Here is a 19,293-nt window from a genome sequence, read left to right as displayed (position 1 = left end):
ACGGAATGCCTGTCCTGAGGCAGGTGCTTGGCCAACATGATCTCACACCGCCCTCACTTGGGCCTGGGAGGGGGGTATGGACATCCTCATCTGCCACCAAGGACACTGAGTCTCAACACGGTTGTGTGGCTTCCCCAGGGTTCCACAGCTGGCTGTGGGTGGAGCCAGGACTCAAACTCAGGTGTCTCCTGAACCTAAAGCCATGCTCTGTCCACCCCCCAGCAGCCTGGGAGACACCCGGGGCAGGACAGAGGCAGCCCAGCCAGAGGGAAGGCGCCGGATCAGTTATGGGCTGACCCCTGGTGGACCCTGGGCACGGCTTTTACCATTCTACTGCTGTGAACAATGCCACCCTCTCCCCGACACTCTAACATCAGGGTCTCTCCTCTTGCTCTCTTGCACACACTCACACTTGGAATATTTACAATTTGCCTAATAGTGTATGCATATTGGAAGGATGGCAATTGTTATTATTCATATAACAAATAGAAATAGTGTCAAGGCAAGGAGAAGGGGCATTAAAAGGTAGGATGAGGCAACTTAAAATTAATGAGCTCATAGAGGTGAGACTTCTGCTTCCCTTATTCAAAGAACCCCCACAGGAGCCCAGATGATCCTCCCGACACCTGCTGAAGTGGGCAGGGCAGGGGCCTCGTTCCCATTTGAAAGGGCAGAAGCCTGTGCGTAGCCTGAGAGCCCCGCCTGACTTCCCGCAGCTGGGGCGACCACTGCCCTCTCTGTCCACCGGGAGCAGATGGCCCTAGGGACGGGAGATTGTAGGGGGTCTTTAAAGAGGTGAGGAATCTACTTTCTCCATCTCTTACTTGGAATCGGGGTCCAAACTCCTTCCCTACATGGGAAGTCATAGGAATTTGCAACAGTTTATGTGACGGTCCCAGCCTGGTACCTGGCGCAAAGCAGATGGTCAGTGAACAGCAGCTGCTGTTATTGTCACTATTATTCCGGCTGCCAGGCTGGGCAGTCTGCGCTGCAGCACACCAGGTCCAGAGGCCCTCGACAGAGAGGGAGGACAAAAAACACGTGTGCAAGTCTGTCTCTGGGATCCACCCCACGATTCCAAACGTCTCCCAGGCCAAAGATTTCCGTGGCGGCTACACAGCCATGCTGCATTTTTTCACCCAAATGTTCCCGTTTAGGGTTTGCAAATGTCGGCCCAGAGCCATCCCATCACCCTAAAGTCCCTGGGCGTGTTGTGACATCACCCCCGCCCTCTGCACGCAGACACGGGGCTGGATTTTCCACATGACACGCAAGGCAGGGAAAATTCAGGGAGACAGCTGTGGCGTGGACAGGAGCTGGGGTAGGAAGGCAAAAATTGGTGCTCGGGCCTTCCGTGCAGGTGGAGAAACAACATCTTGCAAGCGACAAAAGCGCTGGGCAATCTGGCCATTCCCAGTCAACACAATGACAGAGGACTTTAAGAAAAAAAAAAAAAAATTTAGCTTTGGGGAAAAGTATTGGTTGAGTCATGCACACCTTGCATCTCATGGTTCACTGTCTCCGTAGGCCCATTCGAGCATCTCTCTTGATTCCTTTACTTATTCCTCCCCTTTTATCCTCATTCCCCGCCCATGGGCGACCTTTCTAATGTGCGTGTGCTGTTTCCCTCCCATGCATTCTGTTTCTGTGCAAGTATTTTAATTTGTGTACATGGCGCTGAGCTATAAGCCTCCCATTTCTTACTTTTCTCCCTCAGCACTGTTTGCAAAGATCTACATACATGCTGCCAGCCACTGCACAGTATCCTATGAGGTTTGTCCACCACATTTTATATACCTGAACACCTAGATTGCCTACGACAAATATTATCAACAACTGTACGATAAATAGTATCACCCTATAGAGCTGTGTAAGAATTTCTCTCATCAATAGCATCCAGGGTGGGTCATGGGGTGTGTACATATACAGTCACATATTGTTTAGCAATGGGGACACATTCTGAGCAATGTGTCTTTAGGTGATCTCTCTGTTGTGGGAACATCACCTACATGATGTAGCCTACTATCTACCTGGGCTATATGGTCTAGCACCTAGGCATGTAGCTGCACTAAATACTTCAGGCAATAATGACACAATGGTAAGCATTTGTGTATCTAAACATCAAAAAGGTACAGTAAAATACAGTATTATAACCTCGTGGACCACTGTCACATATGTGGTGGTCTATCATTGACTGTTATGCAATGCACGGCTGTACTCGATTATACGAAGACCAGCCAGGCAGGGCTGCGTCAGTCCAAACAGCTCCCCCAGCCACGCACAAGGCTTGCTGTAGCCCCGCATCCCTGCCCACACTTTGCGTGATGCTGCTTTCCATTTCTTGCATTTGCTTTTACCAGCCAGATAGGGATAAAGGGGTACCTCCTTGTTTTACTTTGCATTTCTCTGTTTACTGCTGACTTTGAGCATGTATTCAATGGCTTGTTACTCACTGGGGTTTCCTGTTCTGTGAACTACCTGTCACCCTTTGCCCAGTTGCACTTTGCAGTTCCTCTCTTTTTCTTGTTGATTCTGCAGAAATTCCTTGGGTATTCTCCATATTAGTCTTTTGTACATTTGTGACACTGTGAACACCTTCTCTCAGTTTGTTATCTGTCTGTAACTTGCTCCAGAGTGTCCTGCACTGAACAGGAATCTTCCATTGTATTATAATGAATCCATCCTTCTTTTTTTTTGTCTTATAACTTCTGCTTTTGAGACACACACACACACACAAATGGCCTCCTACGTTATCTTCTATTGATACTGTAGATTTACCTCTGCTGTTTAATTCTTGCCAGATCTGGAAACGTACTTAGTAAGTAGCATTAGGTAGAGACGCCAGGATTTTATTTCCCTCCCCTTGCGGAGTTGGTTTTCCCAACTCCAGTCCATGCTCCCCCCCGCTGGTGTGTGGGGCACCTGTACCACACTGAATCCCCCCATGCACACCTAGGTCATTCCCTAAGTCTCTGTTCTGTTCCCCTGGTCCAGCTGAGTGTTCCATTCCACACTGTTTCCATTACTCTGTCCTTGAGAGGGAAAGTCATGATTCGGATTTTTTTTTTTAAGTTGACTCAACTTTGAACCCATGGACCTTTATTCTTGCAAAAAAAAATTTTTAGAATAGGTTTATGAAGTTCCAAAAAAAATCTAGCTCCAATTTTGATTGGGCCTATATTGAATCCATACCTAAATTTGGGACAATTGACATCTTTATAACATTAAGTTATGCTATTAATTAAGACTGTGTGTATTAATATCTCTCCATTTTTCAGATATTTTGATTTTTTCCTTTAATATCAAATGTTTAAACTTGCTCCATAGAGGTTTTAAATATTACTAGTTTTTACTGCTGTTATTAACAGTATCTTGGTTTTTATTATACTCTTTATATGTTATTACATGCAATGTTTATGTATTTCATATACATTATTACATTTCCTAGTTGGTTATTAATGATGAAGAGAAATACTACTCATTTATTAAGTCAATATTTTATTTGGATTTCATGCTTCACCCCCTTTTTAGTTTTGATTTTCTATGAAGTCAATCATTTCTTCTGAAAAAAACCAACTATGTTATTTCTTCTTCTTCTTCTTTATTTTATTTTATTTTATTTTTTTGAGACAGAGTCTCACTCTGTTGCCCTGGCTAGAGTGCCGTGGTGTCAGCCTAGCTCACAGCAACCTCAAATTCCTGGGCTCAAGCGATCTTTCTGCCTCAGCCTCCCTAGTAGCTGGGACTACAGGCATGTACCACCATGCCCAGCAAATTTTTTCTGTTTTTAGTTGTTTGGCTAATTTCTTTCTATTTATAGTAGAGATGGGATCTTGCTCTTGCTCAGGCTGGTCTCAAACTCCTGACCTTGAGCGATCCACCTGCCTCTGCTTCCCAGAGTGCTAGGATTACAGGCATGAGCCACTGCACCAGGCTCATATTATTTCTTATTATTTTTATTTGCCCTTTCCTTCTTTTGAACTTTTTGTCTGTTTCTTTTTCTTATATTAGCCAGATCTCCTGTAGTAAAGAGGAGTGGTGATAGTGGTATCACTGTGTTCTTCCCAATAATAAGAAAAATATCTAAAGTTGCTGCTAAAAATAAAGGTCACTGCAGATCTTAGATACATGACTTTTACCAATTTAAGAAAACTTACATTTTATTGCTAAGTGTTTTAATCATAAACAAGTATTAAATTTCATGACACTAAACAAGTATTAAACTTATGCTTTTCTGCATCTATTTGAATTTTTTCAAGTACATTTAATTCATTTTCAAGTAGATTTTCTGATATCAAACCATCCTTGCATTCCTGGGATAAGCTCTTTTTTTTCTTTCTTTCTTTTTTTTTTTTTTAAAGACAGAGTTTCACTCTGTTGCCCGGGCTAGAGTGCTGTGGCATCAGCCTAGCTCACAGCAACCTCAAACTCCTGGGCCCAGGCAATCCTCCTGCCTCAGCTTCCCAAGTAGCTCGGACTACAGGCATGCGCCACCATGCTCAGCTAATTTTTTTCTATATATTTTAAGTTGTCCAGCTAATTTCTTTCTATTTTTTTTTTTTTTTTTTTTTGGTAGAGATGGGGGTCTCACTCTTGCTCAGGCTGGTCTCAAACTCCTGAGCTCAAATGATCCACCTGCCTGGGCCTCCCAGAGTGCTAGGATTTCAGGCATGAGCCACTGCACCTGGCCATATTCCTGGGATAAGTTCTAAAAATTATGATGTATTATTTATTTTAAAGGTTTTTGGATTAAGTTAGCTAATAATTTATTTAGGATATTTTGTATCTACATTCATTAATTAAAATGATCTGTAATTTATTTTCTTGTATATTTATATTTTTTATCTGGTGTGAAACCAATATTCTCCTGGCTTCATAAAATGAAACAGTTTTCTCTATATATTTTCTGCAATATCCTTTGAAAGATCAAAATTAATCATTCTTTTTTTTTTTTTTTTTTTTTTTTTTTGAGACTGAGTCTCACTTTGTTGCCCAGGCTAGAGTGAGTGCCATGGCGTCAGCCTAGCTCACAGCAACCTCAAACTCCTGGGCTCAAGCAATCCTGCTGCCTCAGCCTCCCGAGTAGCTGGGACTACAGGCATGCACCACCATGCCCGGCTAATTTTTTCTATATATATTAGTTGGCCAATTAATTTCTTTTTCTTTATAGTAGAGACGGGGTCTCACTCTTGCTCAGGTTGGTTTCAAACTCCTGAACTCAAACGATCCGCCCACCTTGGCCTCCCAGAGAGCTAGGATTACAGGTGTGAGCCACCACGCACGGCCTAATCATTCTTTTTAAGGTTTAAAATTGACCTATAAAAACATTTGGGCCTAAGCTTTTTGGGAAAGAAGTCTTTAACATTTCAAAATCCTTAACACTTTTTATTCTATGACAATAAAAATGTGCATTAACTTTGTTCTTTTTTGGCTTCTGACCTGGGCTTTTTCTACGAACTCAATCTTAAGAAAAAAAATTGTTTATTGGCTCTCCAGATAATTGCCAAATTACTTTCAATTCACTAGTATGGCAAACATAGAGTATTGAAAGCTGGAATAATTTGAATAACAAAATAAGTAATATAGTATTGAAATATAACCCAAAATTTAAAACACATATACATGAGTCCTTATATAAATAAATGATTGAATAAATAAATGGGGACAAGAAACAAATCTTCTTTATGAAAGAATTTCAGGTAATATATGTAAATACTCCCTTTCTAGGGGGTGGAGTTTAATTCCCACTCCCTTCCCCACATCTTGAGGATGGGCTGGACTTGGTGACTGGCTTCCAAAGAGCAGAGTATGGAAAGTGAAAGAGAGTAACTTTGCCGTGGAGAAACCTGGCAAATGCTACCTTAACCAAGTGATGAAGGTTGACAGCGCCAGTGATGAATCCTGCCAATATCATGAACCTCCTAATATGAGATGGAGAAGGCAATTCACTTCCACTGTGTGCTTTCCAGAAATCCATAACCCTAGTCCAATCATGAGAACACCATCTGACAACCCCAAATTCGGGAACATTCTACAGGACACCTGGTCAATATTCCTCAAGACCATTAAGGTCATGAAAAATAAGGAAAGACTGAGAAACCATCACAGACTGGAGGAAACTAAATATGCAGTGTGGTACCCTGGGTTGGCAATAGCACATTAATGGAAAAGCTGGTGGAATTCAAATAAAGTCGGTAGTTCAGTTAGTAGTAATGGGTCAATGTTGGCTTCTTACTTATGACAAATGTACAATGGTAAGGTATAAGGTAAGATGCTCACAAGGGGGAACTGGGTGAGAACTGTCTGCACTATGGTCTTAGTCTGCTCAGGCTGCTGTAACAGAATCCACTGATTGGGAGGCTTAAACAACAGGAATGTGATTCTTACAGAGCTGGAGGCCGGGAAGTCTGAGCTCAGGGTGTCTGCACCGTCTACTCTGGCGAGGACCTCTTCTTGATTTGCAGGTGGACATTTTCTCCTTGCATCCACACATGGCAGACAGCAGGGGGTGGGGATCCCAAGTCTCCTCCTCTTTTCATAAGGGCACTAATCCCATTCACAAGGGCTCCACCCTCATGACCTAATACCCCCCAAAGGCCCCACCTCCAAATCCCACTTCATTGGCTTTAACATGAATTTCAGGCAGACACAAACATTCAATCCATAGCAACTATCTTTGCAACTTCTCTGTACATTTACAATTACTCTAAAAAGCAGTTAAAAGTCATAAAGTCACAAACAAAAAAATAAATAATAAAGTGATAGATCTAAATCCACTCATATCAATAATCACATTAAACGTTAATGGTCTAAACATGCCAATTAAAAGGTAGAATGGTCAGAATGGATCAAAGATGCACTTTAATTATAAAGACAAATATTAATATCAGGCAAAATACATTTCAAGACAAGGAGTATTAAAGATAAGTTACATATAAACATACATATATAATCTTAAGTAAAGGTCTATATGAGATCATCTTCATCAAATAGTATTAAATTTGAGGATGTTGCCCCAGTCTAATATTTGCCGTTTTCTCTCAACTCCTCCACTTCCTCCACCCCGCCCCGTCCTCTTAATTAATTTTTACAACCTAGTCTTTCTCCTTTCTATATTTTTCTTTGTGCTTATAAAATTACTTCTAAACACCTAACATGTATATACACACACATATATATACATACACAAGTCATTATTTTAGGAAAAAATGGGTTCATACCATACACACTTAACGTCAGCTCGTTTTTCTCTTTCAATGTCTTATACAGACCTCTCCAGGTCCCTAGGTGTTTTATTTTTATTAAGCATTATCTATTATTACAATTATTCATGAATTATTACAAATTATTAAGAGTTATTCATAATTTATTCAACATTGAATATCTATCTTTCTGTTATTTCTTTGATAAGGATTCAAAGGTATGCAATTCTGAGTCAAAGGGTTGTTTGTAATTTTAGTACATTTTGCTGCTTACTCCCCCAAAAGGTCGTACCAATCCACATGTCCACCAGCTCCGTACCTTCTTCCCTGCACGGGAAGCAGACGCCACCTGCCCAGCCTGAAAACTGCCCTCCCCATCCTGCGGTGGGCAGGGGCAGGCCTGTTGAAGTTCACCCACCTTGTCCGGGGCTGCTGCAGCCAGGCCCAGCCCCCAGCTCCTGCCCGTCTCCTCCTTCAGGATCCCGAATCCTGGGTCAGGATCACGCACGTGAACCTGTTCATGCTCACCTGGGTCAGGTGCTTCTGTGGGGATTCCCCCAGCTCTTCCGCAGCTCGCCCAAGACACCAGCTCATGAGTTGGAGGGGATGAGAGACCAGCACGGATCCAGTGTCCCTGCCTGGCTCCTGGCTTGGTTCTATTCTCCTCCGACTCCCCGTTCATCTTCTCTTCCTTATGGCCAGTGTCCATCAGCTCGTACCAATGTAATGGTGCGTACACGTGGTGCTTGCTTTCCCATTCTTGTTATACTTCACGTAGAAGAATGGGCTCCAGCTCCATCCAGGACAATGCAAGAGGGAGTTCACCATTTTTTTTAGATCAGCCTCAGATATTTGAGCCTTCCCAGACAAACTCCAGACACGAGAACGGGCAACCTGCAGATGACTCTAACCCCAGCCACCGTCCGATGGCAACTGTGTGTGAGAGACAGTGAAAGCCGCCCAGCTGCGCCCAGTTAACCTCAGAACCACGAGAGAGAATTGCACGTTTACACCGTGACATTTGGAGTGGTTTGTTGTGCAGCAACAAATAACTGGAACATCCTGGGTAAAGAAGTAAGTAGCAGTCATCCTGCTCTTGGATCTCACCGTCTATAGGGGAGGCTCAGTTTTCATGCAACCTGAGCCCCCGATGAAGAGTGTTCAAGGTTCAGAGAAGGCACAGGTAGGAGCAGGAATACATCTGACTTCCGGTCTTGGATACTGAGGAATTTCAGGTCTTACATTTAAAGCAACAACAACAACGAAAACTCTCTTATTTAATAACACCACTAATCTGCAAAAAAAGTTGGGAGACCAAACCAGATATGCTGCAGCCCTAACCCCCAGAGTCTCAGAATGTGACCTCATTTGGAACCAGAGTCATGGTGGCTGTAATCAGTTATCATGATGTCGTACACGAGCAGGATGGGCCTGTAATCCAGCACGAATGGCATCTCCATAAGAAGAGGAGAAGAAACAGAGGGACACAGGGAAGAAGTAAAGGACTCGCTCTGTGGCCACCCAGGTCAAGCATGCTCGGGTTCCACGTGGCCACGCTGAACGTGGTCTGAGGTGGCCCCGTGTCTGTGTGCCAGGAAACTTTATTTTTAAAGAAGGGGCTGGGAGTTTTTGTTGTTGCTATTCCCGTGTGTACTGTATCACAGGAGTTCTTGTCCGTCCGAAGGATTTTCCATGTAAATAAAGACCTTTGCAAATTGATTTAGATTAATCAGGTGTGACTGCTGAATAAACAGAGGGAAAAACCCTGTCACCAAGATCCGGGCACCGGAACAGCCAGGACCCTGTGTGCAGACGCACAGCATCAGCAGTGGCAGCGGCAGGACTTCTGTGGTCGCGGAGAGAAGATGAAAACCAGAAAGGGCAAGCAACCGGGAAATATGAGAAACACCTTGGGCTATGTCCCCAAGCCTGGCAGCTGGGCTCAGAGGTCCCCCTGGAGATGGGAGTTTAAGATCTAGGCTCCCAGACCCAACTCGGGGGGTTCCTTCCTCCCGGCCTTCCCTGCTCCTTTCACCCCTACACACACACACACACACACACACACATGTACTACACATAGTAACACACACACACCATGTACTACACACAGTAACACAGACACACACACCACATGTACTACACACAGTAACACACACCCCACATGTACTACACACAGTAACACACACCACATGTACTACACACAGTAACACAGACACACACACCACATGTACTACATACAGTAACATACACACCACATGTACTACACACAGTAACACACACCACATGTACTACACACAGTAACGCAGACACACACACCATATGTACTACACACAGTAACATACACACCATGTACTACACACAGTAACACAGACACACACCCCACATGTACTACACACAGTAACACAGACACACACACACCACATGTACTGCACACAGTAACACACACCCCACATGTACTACACACAGTAACATACACACCACATGTACTACACACAGTAACACACACACCATATGTACTACACACAGTAACACACACCCCACATGTACTACACACAGTAACACACACACCATATGTACTACACACAGTAACACAGACACACACCCCACATGTACTACACACAGTAACACAGACACACACACACCATGTACTACACACAGTAACACACACCCCACATGTACTACACACAGTAACACACACACCACATGTACTACACACAGTAACACACACACCATATGTACTACACACAGTAACACACACCACATGTACTACACACAGTAACACAGACACACACACCATGTACTACACACAGTAACACAGACACACACACACCGTGTACTACACACAGTAACACAGACACACACATGAAGACACACACCCCATATACAGACACCACACTCACAGACACAGACACATCCACACAGAGACACACACAAACCACATGCACACCCTACACACAGACACACACCCGTGGGCCCAGGGATAACTGCACATTTAAGTGGTTTTAGAAAAACACATTGTGTGGATTCGACATCCAGTCCCTGTGGATGGTTGAGAAGATCCACACGGTCCCTGTGTCGAACTGTTGTCTAGCTTTCCGCCCACGACAACCCTGCAAGGCAGTTGTTAGTATGCCCATTTTGCAGACAGAAATACTGAGCCCCCGAGATATTAATGGCTGGTTTAAGATTCCACAGTCAGCAAGCAGCCAAACGGGAATGCTAACCCCTCCCCTGAGCTCCAGGTCCCTTTCTAACTAAAAGCCGCAAGCCCACACTCATTCCATCGACACTGTTTCAGGTGCCCAGGATAAAGCAGTGGATGGAACAGAGCAAGCCCTCCCTCGGGAGCTCACCTTTCCCATCAACCACGAGGCCACATTCCTTTCTGCACAGAACGCTCCGCACTTCAATGTGCACGTCAACCCTGGGGTCTGGGATTCACTCACACATCAGTTCTGTAGGTCTGGGGTGGGCGAGACTCTCACTGAGGCTAATGCTGCAGCCCGAGGCCCACACCGTGGGCAGCGAGGCTACACGACATGCTGGAAAGAGGAAGAGGGTTTGCTTCGTGCCCCGTATCAGTTGCTGGATAGTTCTTGACCATCAGGCCTGGTTACCTGGCTGGTGAGTTTGGGAAGGCACCTGGCAGGCATCCCGCCCTGCTACCCTGGGCTCGCCCCATGCACAGCGGCCTGCGGTTGTCAGGGTGGTCTGTGCCTGGACGGGTGAGTGTCTCCTCTGGGCACAGGGCCTTAGGAAGCCCCCAGCCCACAGACATCGGCCACATTGATTTCCCGCCTGCTGTACTTGGCATCATAATTTCTGAATTGGTTCTGAACGGCAACAGGAAAGAGTTGTTAGGTTGAACCACGTGAAATTGCCAATGGTATAGGAATCCAAAAACAGTAGAATGGTGACAATTTGGGACTTTCCAACCTAATATTTATTGGGCACCCTCAAATCCTAGCACTAGCTATATACTAGTAGTTTTCAAACTTGGGTCATGTCAAAATCATCAGAAATTTGGTAAAAATGGGAAGGCCTGGGCCTTATGCTGCTTCAACCAGCCTGGGCCCCTGTGTCCAGCCTGGACCTCCCGGGTGACCCAGCACACACCAAAGCTTGAGAGGCCCTCACTCCGTGGTAGGCACAGTGCTGAGTTCTCTGTGTTTACTTCGCTTAATCTCTGGGACAACCCACAGTGCCTGCGCCTGAGCTAGTCCCTACAGGCTCTCAAGAACAAAATGGCACATTTTTGCAAATTTTGTGAGCTGTTAAACACAGTCATTCTGAAAACTTAAGTTATATGAACTTACAATTAAATACATTTTATATTAAAAACAAAGGTGATACCTACTCATAATTTGTCACTTCCCAATTATTTTACATTTTACTGCTACCTCCACTCTTGGAGCTATTTACACCTACCACCTGGAGGTAGCACATAGTGGCTGCTGCTGCTCGTCCCCTCCCAGCCCTGCATCCAGTGACTTCATATCTATGGCTCCACATCATCCGTGCTGAGTTTACACCACGGAAATTGGCACACACTACCAATCAGGGCTTACTCTCTGCCCTCCAAAATTGGTTATTTAACCACTAGCCATTGCCATCCCCATTCCGCAGATGAGCAAACTGAGGTTTGGCAAGTAAATGACGTTCCCAAGGTCTCACAGCCACAGTTTGAACCCAGACAGCTGGCTCAGGAGCCCAGTTTGCAACCAACTGCTATATTGTGCTTTCTTTGTGTCTCCTTCCTAGGCTTGCGGTGTGAATCTCTCCCTGCTCCCCAGAATCCTGCTACACAACAGCAAATATCCGCCCTCCCATACAGCAGAATCCTAGCATCATAAACAGCAAATCAAAATAAGGCTCTGGGTCTCCAGTAGGCCAGCGGCCAGTAGCCTGGGACGGGCCAGGTTTCTCAGCACAGGGGGGAGTGGGGGCTTTGCTGCCCCGGTCCAGCCTCCTGCAGGTGTCCCCATCGGTAAATGTCCTGGCAGTAGAACATACACACATTTAGGCAGGTGAAAATAAATTGAAGGTGGAAAAAGAGAAAATATCACAAAAAAGAAGGAGTCTGTAGGGGGCAGGGGAGGCACGTGGGGGTTCTAGTGCCAGGGGAGAGGAGGCTGCTCAGGCCCAGGGAGAAGCGGAGCTCCAGGGGGCTGGCAGCGCTGCCCGCCCCACCCCCACCCGGGGGGGTAGGAAGGAAAGCCCACAGGGTGGGGGGAGTTCGCCAGCTGCTTTCGCCCCACCTTTCTCCTGCATTTTCCTCTCCGGAATAGGGGACCCCTTTCGCTTCCACCTCCAAGTGCCGCCCTGACCCCGACACCCCAGAAGAGCAAACGCTTGGGACCAAGCACTCTCTTGGGTGATTCCATTTTTGCTTAGAAAAAAATGACTGCAGAGGAAAAAAACTCGGGTCATAATCAGTACGTGACAGTGTTAAAAGCAGGATTACAAGTGTTTTATTTTTTTTCTTGGCTCTGATTTACTTTTTTTTCCCCCTGCAATGAACATGTGCATTTTTTCTAATGATGAGGAAACAAGTTATATCTTAAAAAGAAGGAGGAGGGAGAGGAGGGGCATGAAAATGGTGAAAGAAATCATCACAGCAATGATGCAACTACAGGATAAAAAATGCTTTCACATTAAATAGTACGTTGTTTTCTCCCAGGAGCCCCACAAGGACACAGCACAGGCACTCCAAGGTCAAAAATGGGGCAAGTGGGCCGGGCGCGGTGGCTCACACCTGTAATCCTAGCACTCTGGGAGGCCGAGGAGAGAGGATTGCTTGAGGCCAGAAGTTTGAGACCCCGTCTTTACTAAAAATAGAAAAAATCAGTCAGGTGTGGTGGCCTATACCTGTAGTCCCAGCTACCTGGGAGGCTGAGGCAGGAGGATGGGTTGGAATTGGAGGCTGCAGTGAGCTATGACGATGCCATTGCAGTCCAGCCTGGGCAACAGAGCAAGATCCTATTTCAAAAACAAAAAAAAAAGTGGAGGCACTGCGGGCTGGAGGCTGCTGGCATTTCCAAAGCCAAAGAGAGAGTCCATGGCAGAGTCAGGACTTGTGTCAAAGTCTTTCAGCTCTAAACCCAGGCTCCTGCCATGGAGCTGGGGACACTCTCTCCACAAGGGGCACCCGTGGAGTGTCTGTCTTGTCCAAAATGGCCTCCCCTTCCCTGCCTCAGATCCAGAGGGAGGACCACTCTCGGTCATGTGGGGTGAGGCATCTGTCCCCAAACGCAGGTCCTCTGGACCGTGGGGCGGGGCAGAGGGGGCTTTGACTCAGGTAGGGCTGCCCAGAGATCCTTCTGTGAGAGTCTGGAATTAGGCCATGGAGAGAGAGACTGACGGGAGAGAGAGAGGAGAGACCTGGTCCCGTGGCTTGGTAAACACGTGTTTCCCCTGTGCCTTGGGGAGCAGAAAACGCTGGTCTCCAGGAATATAAAAATAGAGAAGAGGCACAGAAAGGAACGCAGAGGAAGAGAGAGTCCAAAGGGCCTTTTAAGCCCTTCATCAAGCTTAGCTGCTCTTGCCCTGCATCCTTATAACAAATGCCGTGGTGGTGGTGGTTTTATTAAAGACAGATTGATTTGACATCTGCTACTTGCAGCCAAAAGAATATAAACTAATAATATGTTCATGCATGGATGTGACTCCCCCACAAACTTAACTATTTATTATGCTACAGGGAAGTCTATCTTCACTCCAAGTATTTACCATTACTTTTAATGGAACAATAAATAGTAAATATAATATTTATCAGTGAGACCCAGAGGCAACTTCTTTGGAAGAAGGAAGCAAGGATGCTTGCTATCAACACTATCATAGTCATTATTGTTCTAGAAGACCTAGTGAATGCAATGAGGTAAGGAAAATGCAATAGGTAAGGAAAATAAAGAAGGGAAATAAGCATTGGAAAAGAAAAGGCAAAATTATCCAAGTTTTCAGACATGATGGTCCACCTAGTAAATTCACAAAGTCAACTGAAAAACAAGTTGAACTAATGAGAGTTTTATAAGGTAGTTGGATATAATATAAATAACCAAAAATCAATTGTTTATCTGTATGTCAATAAAAATAATTTTAATATGTAATAGAGAAAAATCCCATTAGCAATAGCAGTAGGAATTATAAAATATCTAGGAATAAACCTAATGAGTATTGAGCAATCTCCATGCAAAATGCCATAAAACTGTACTAAAATACAACAAAAAAGAACCAATTTAAATGTTAAGCTATACCCTGAGGTCATTTGGGTTACCTCAATTCTTTTTTTTTAATTTTTTTTTTGAGACAGAGTCTCACTTTATTGCCCAGGCTAGAGTGAGTGCCATGGTGTCAGCCTAGCTCACAGCAACCTCAAACTCCTGGGCTTAAGCGATCCTCCTGAGTAGCTGGGACTACAGGCATGCACCACCATGCCTGGCTAATTTTTTCTATATACGTAATAGTTGGCCAATTAATTTCTTTCTATTTATAGTAGAAATGGGGTCTCACTCTTGCTCAGGCTGGTTTCGAACTCCTGACCTCGAGCAATCTGCCCGCCTCGGCCTCCCAGAGTGCTAGGATTACAGGCGTGAGCCACCGCACCCAGCCGTTACCTCAATTCTTGATTGCTCTTTGTGTCCATTCCCTTACCGTGGCCTCACTGTGGTGGAATGTATTCCCCCATCCGTCAACTTTGGGCTTAACCATGTGACTTGCTTTGGCTAACATAATGTGGGCAGAAATGACAATGTGCCGATTCTGAGCCTCGGCCTTAATAGATTTGTGCTTGCATCGCTGCCATTGCTATTAGGGGAACTTGCCCCAGGGCTGTTGGCTGAAAGGAATACAAGGGGAGCAGGCCTGAACCCCAACCTCTGTGAGGAGCTAAGCTCAACCAGAGCCATGCAGAGCTTGAAGCAGAGCCACCTGGCCAAGCACAGCCCAAATCAGCCAATCTCCACCCAACACATGGACTTGTGTTATTAGCAAGACATGTGCTGTAAGCCACTGAGTTTTGGGGTGATGTGTTATGCAGCAAGAGCTAACTGATGAACATCCTATTCTGGGATGGAGGACCTCAATATCGTAAAGATGTACATTTGTTTACAAATTCACTGATAAAGCAAATGTGATTCCAAGAGAAACACCAAAAGATACTTATTTCTCTGAGATGTTGAAAATAAATTATAAAACAAAAGTTTCCACTAAAAATTTGAAAAAAAAATGAATGGGGTGGGAAAAGGTCTTACCCTATCAGATATTAAGAGGCACCATAAAACTAAAGTAGTTACAGAACATAGACCTGGAGTAAAAATGGAAAAATGAACCCATACAACACAACAGTAAGGGCAGAAAAGGTAGATAGGTAGGCAGACAGCCACAGACGGTGCTATATTGCAAATCAGTGTTGATTTGGGGGTGTGGGGGTGAAAATTATATACTAAATAGCATTGGGACAATTGGTTATCAATTCACAAAATACAAAATTAAACTCTTACATCACCCTAGATACTAAAATAAATTCCAGATGGATTAAAGACCTCAATATAATAAATCAAACTATAAAAGTATTAGGAAAAATCCCAGAAGACTAGTGTCATAATTTCTGGGAGGAGCAGGCTCTTCTAAGCAAGACATAATCCAGAAGTCACCAAGGAATGGATGGGCAAATTTTACTCCATAAAAAAATGAAACGCTCTCTACAGCAAAAGACCATCAGTAAAGTTCCAATTTAAATGACAGCTTAAGAGAAAATATTTGCAACATAAATGTTACTATGTATATACATATGTTACAAAAATGTGAAAATATTTGTAACATCATTTGAGACAAAGGGTTCATTGGTTTGACTTCCTCAAAGCCCCAACAGTAAGAAAAGGGCCATCTTAGGGAAGGCAACTAACTCCCACAAGAGGGAAGAAATGCCAACAAGCAGGGAAAAAAGGCCCAACCTATTTCCTATTTATGAGCAAATATGAATAGAAACGAGACACTAGTGCACTGTCTGCTCTTCAGCTTGGCACAAATCAAAGACGGACACCTGCAGTTTGAAGAAGTGAGACTGGCCAAGAACTACACCTGTGGGCTTCTGTCCTTGGGAACTCCCCCTCCCGCCCAGGTGGACAGGGCAAACAGGATCTGAGCACAGTGATGTTCCCCAGGCATTAACTGTGACATTCAAAATACAGAGATGGCTTCCTAACCAGCAATAAGGAAATGGTTGAATAAATGAAGGTCTAAGCACCCACTAAAAGCAGGAGGTTGATCAACATGCACCGACAGGGAGAAATGTTCGCTAGTTGTTCATGGGGACTGGTTCATGAACACACACACACACACACACACACACACGCATCCAGAGAGAGAGGCAGAGTGCCTGGGACTCCAGAACGCTGAATAGTGGTCACCCTCAGGAGAAGCATCGATGAAGAAGGGAGGATTTTCACTCGTCAGCTTCTTTATGGTTTGAGAATTGTACACAGGCACGTGTGACTCATGCAATCCTAAAGGAAAGCAAGAAAATGAAGGTGGAACTGAATGAATCCTTGTGTTTTCGGGATGGGATAGACTTGGATGCACACACAAACATAGATATGGTTTTAACCCCATCACCACTTTCTGTTTTGAAGGTCACTGTCTTCAAAACTCAGGAGCCCTCCCCGAGGGAACCGCATGCACATGTGTGTCCGTCTTGGGAGCAAAGGAAGCCATGAATGGAGCTGCCACCAATTTAAGGCAAAATCAGCCTCATTAGCCTGATTCGGTGACATGTCTGTCTCGATGAGGACACTGGGCATGTCATTGCAAGGGGAAGAAAAGCCCGGGGTCGGTTCCTGTTCATGAGCACTATCCCACAAAAGCCCCACTAATCCAGGCCTGCCACCCAACCGCTTGCATTCACCCCTCCCAGACACCAGCTTCTTTCAACTCCCCCTGGACACGCTCTGGGGGTCCCCTGGAGAATGCTCTAGGGCACGACTCTGTAAAACCTTTGTTAATCCTGAAGTCTTTCCCGACCCCTGCCTATTCCATTCCCAAGCAGAATAATGACCGTGACCATGATGAAGCTGTTAGCTGACATAAGAAATCTGCCAGGGCCCTGGGCTAGGGCTCTACTGACACGCAGCATCCCATTTCAGCCTGGGGCACCCCGGGGGCAGCTGTTCTCAGTTGGCTCATTGCACAGATGTGAAAACTGAGGCAGGCCAGGGGCTGCACGGGAAGGCACCACCGCACCCTGTGCCAGCCACCCTCAGTACTTGTCACTGTCTCTCGGATGTTGTGTTTCTTTTTTTTTTCTTTTTTTTTGAGACAGAGTCTCACTCTGTTGCTCAGGCTAGAGTGCTGTGGCATCAGCCTAGCTCACAGCAACCTCAAACTCCTGGGCTCAAGTAATCCTTCTGCCTCAGCCTCTCAAGTAGCTGGGACTACAGGCATACGCCACCACGCCCGGCTCATTTTTTCTATATATTTTTAGTTGGCCAATTAATTTATTTCTATTTTTATAGTAGAGACGGGGTCTCACACTTGCTCAGGCTGGTTTTGAACTCCTGACCTCGAGTAATCCGCCCGCTTCGGCCTCCCAGAGAGCTAGGGATGCCATGTTTCTGAACCTGTTTGCCTCGCTGGCTGGGAGGTCCTTGAAGGTGGGGGCTCTGTCCTGCTCATCGCTGTGTCCCCGGCACCTTAGCAAAGAGCACAGGTGTTAGAGGAGGGAAGGGCAAAACAGGGAAAAAAGGAATAGAGCAAGGGAGACAAGAGGAAGGGAGAAAAATTCAAAATAGGAAACAGAAAGCGAAGGCACAAGGTAGGGTCCTGAGTGCCGCGATGAATCGGGCAGGATGAGCAGCCCTGTGGGAGGGGACGGTGACAAGGAACGGTGAAGGCAAGAAGTGGTCGCACTTCACACTGGCCCTTCACCACAGTGTTGGCTAAAAATACTGCTGCTCCCACGGGGACTCTGTGTTCTCACGGCCCCTGCGGTGGAGTCTGATGCGGACCAGGGGCACCAATGACAATTCAGGCGCCGTCCTTTGCCTCCGGGCCGGAGTCATCTGTTCCGCAGGCCCTCCTCCGCACACCCGGCCTGCAGCGCTGCTCCGGTCAGCCTGGCCCGGACTGGAGGCACTGGCTGCGATCCCCACCCCTTCTTACCCTCCCGACCTGAGGTTTGGGACTTCTCAGCCACGACCCTCTGCCCGTCCACGCCACCACCCGTCCCCATCTGCAGGCGCTCTGGGCCCTCCCGGGAGCCCCCTACGCCTGGATCGTCTGAGCCGAGCTGGCCCCCGCCCCGCCCCACGGACGTGGCCAGGTCCAGTGAGATCCTGCACCCTGAGCACGCCGCTCTCCTCCCCGAGCTCCTGTTTCTCATCTGGAACATTCCTCTCCTACCTAGTTCACCCATCATCGAAAGTGTTGAATGCCTCTTACTTGCTGAGCAGTCTGGGGTTGTGGTTTGTGTTTGGTTTTTTCCCTTCAAGAACGCAGACCATTTTCATATAGCTTGCATTGGGCCTCCCAGATGTTCTATCAGGGGTCTATAAAAACAATACTCAGTTGCAATATTCCACAGGCAAAAGCGCAGACGGTTAGCGACATCACATTCTGCCGCTTTGCATCCACTTCACTTGACTCTCCCCCCTAGGGAAAGGGGGGAGACAAGTGGCCTTCATGCGTCCAAGATTGCCATCGTTTGCCCCAGAGGGAGCACGGGGCATGAGTTATTAGCTCTGCTCTCCACTTGAGGCACCCGCGTCCCTGAGCGATGCAATGGCTCGCCTGTGTCACCAGGCGGCGGGGGCCGCAGGAAGCAGGGCCAAGCTGCTCGCTCCCCACCTCCAGACCCGGGCTCTTCCCACCAGCCCGCTCTGCCTGCGAAAGCACTTTTACTGCCGTCTGTCGACAGTCACATAATTTGGACCAAATGCAGACCAACCCCTCAGGACGGTAAAAACAGAGAGGAGCTCGATGATTTAACTGAACGGGGCTGAAATGATCGCAAATCGCTCATTTCCAGTGAGCATCCAAACGAAAACAAAAGGCGAGCCAGAGAACGTTCTATCATTCTCTCATTCTGGCGACAGGCGCT

This window comes from Microcebus murinus, chromosome 6, assembly GCF_040939455.1.
Source record: "Microcebus murinus isolate Inina chromosome 6, M.murinus_Inina_mat1.0, whole genome shotgun sequence".
Classification (NCBI taxonomy): Eukaryota; Metazoa; Chordata; class Mammalia; order Primates; family Cheirogaleidae; genus Microcebus; species Microcebus murinus.
The sequence above is the reverse complement of the archived record's forward strand: the minus strand, read 5'-3'. Positions refer to the sequence as shown.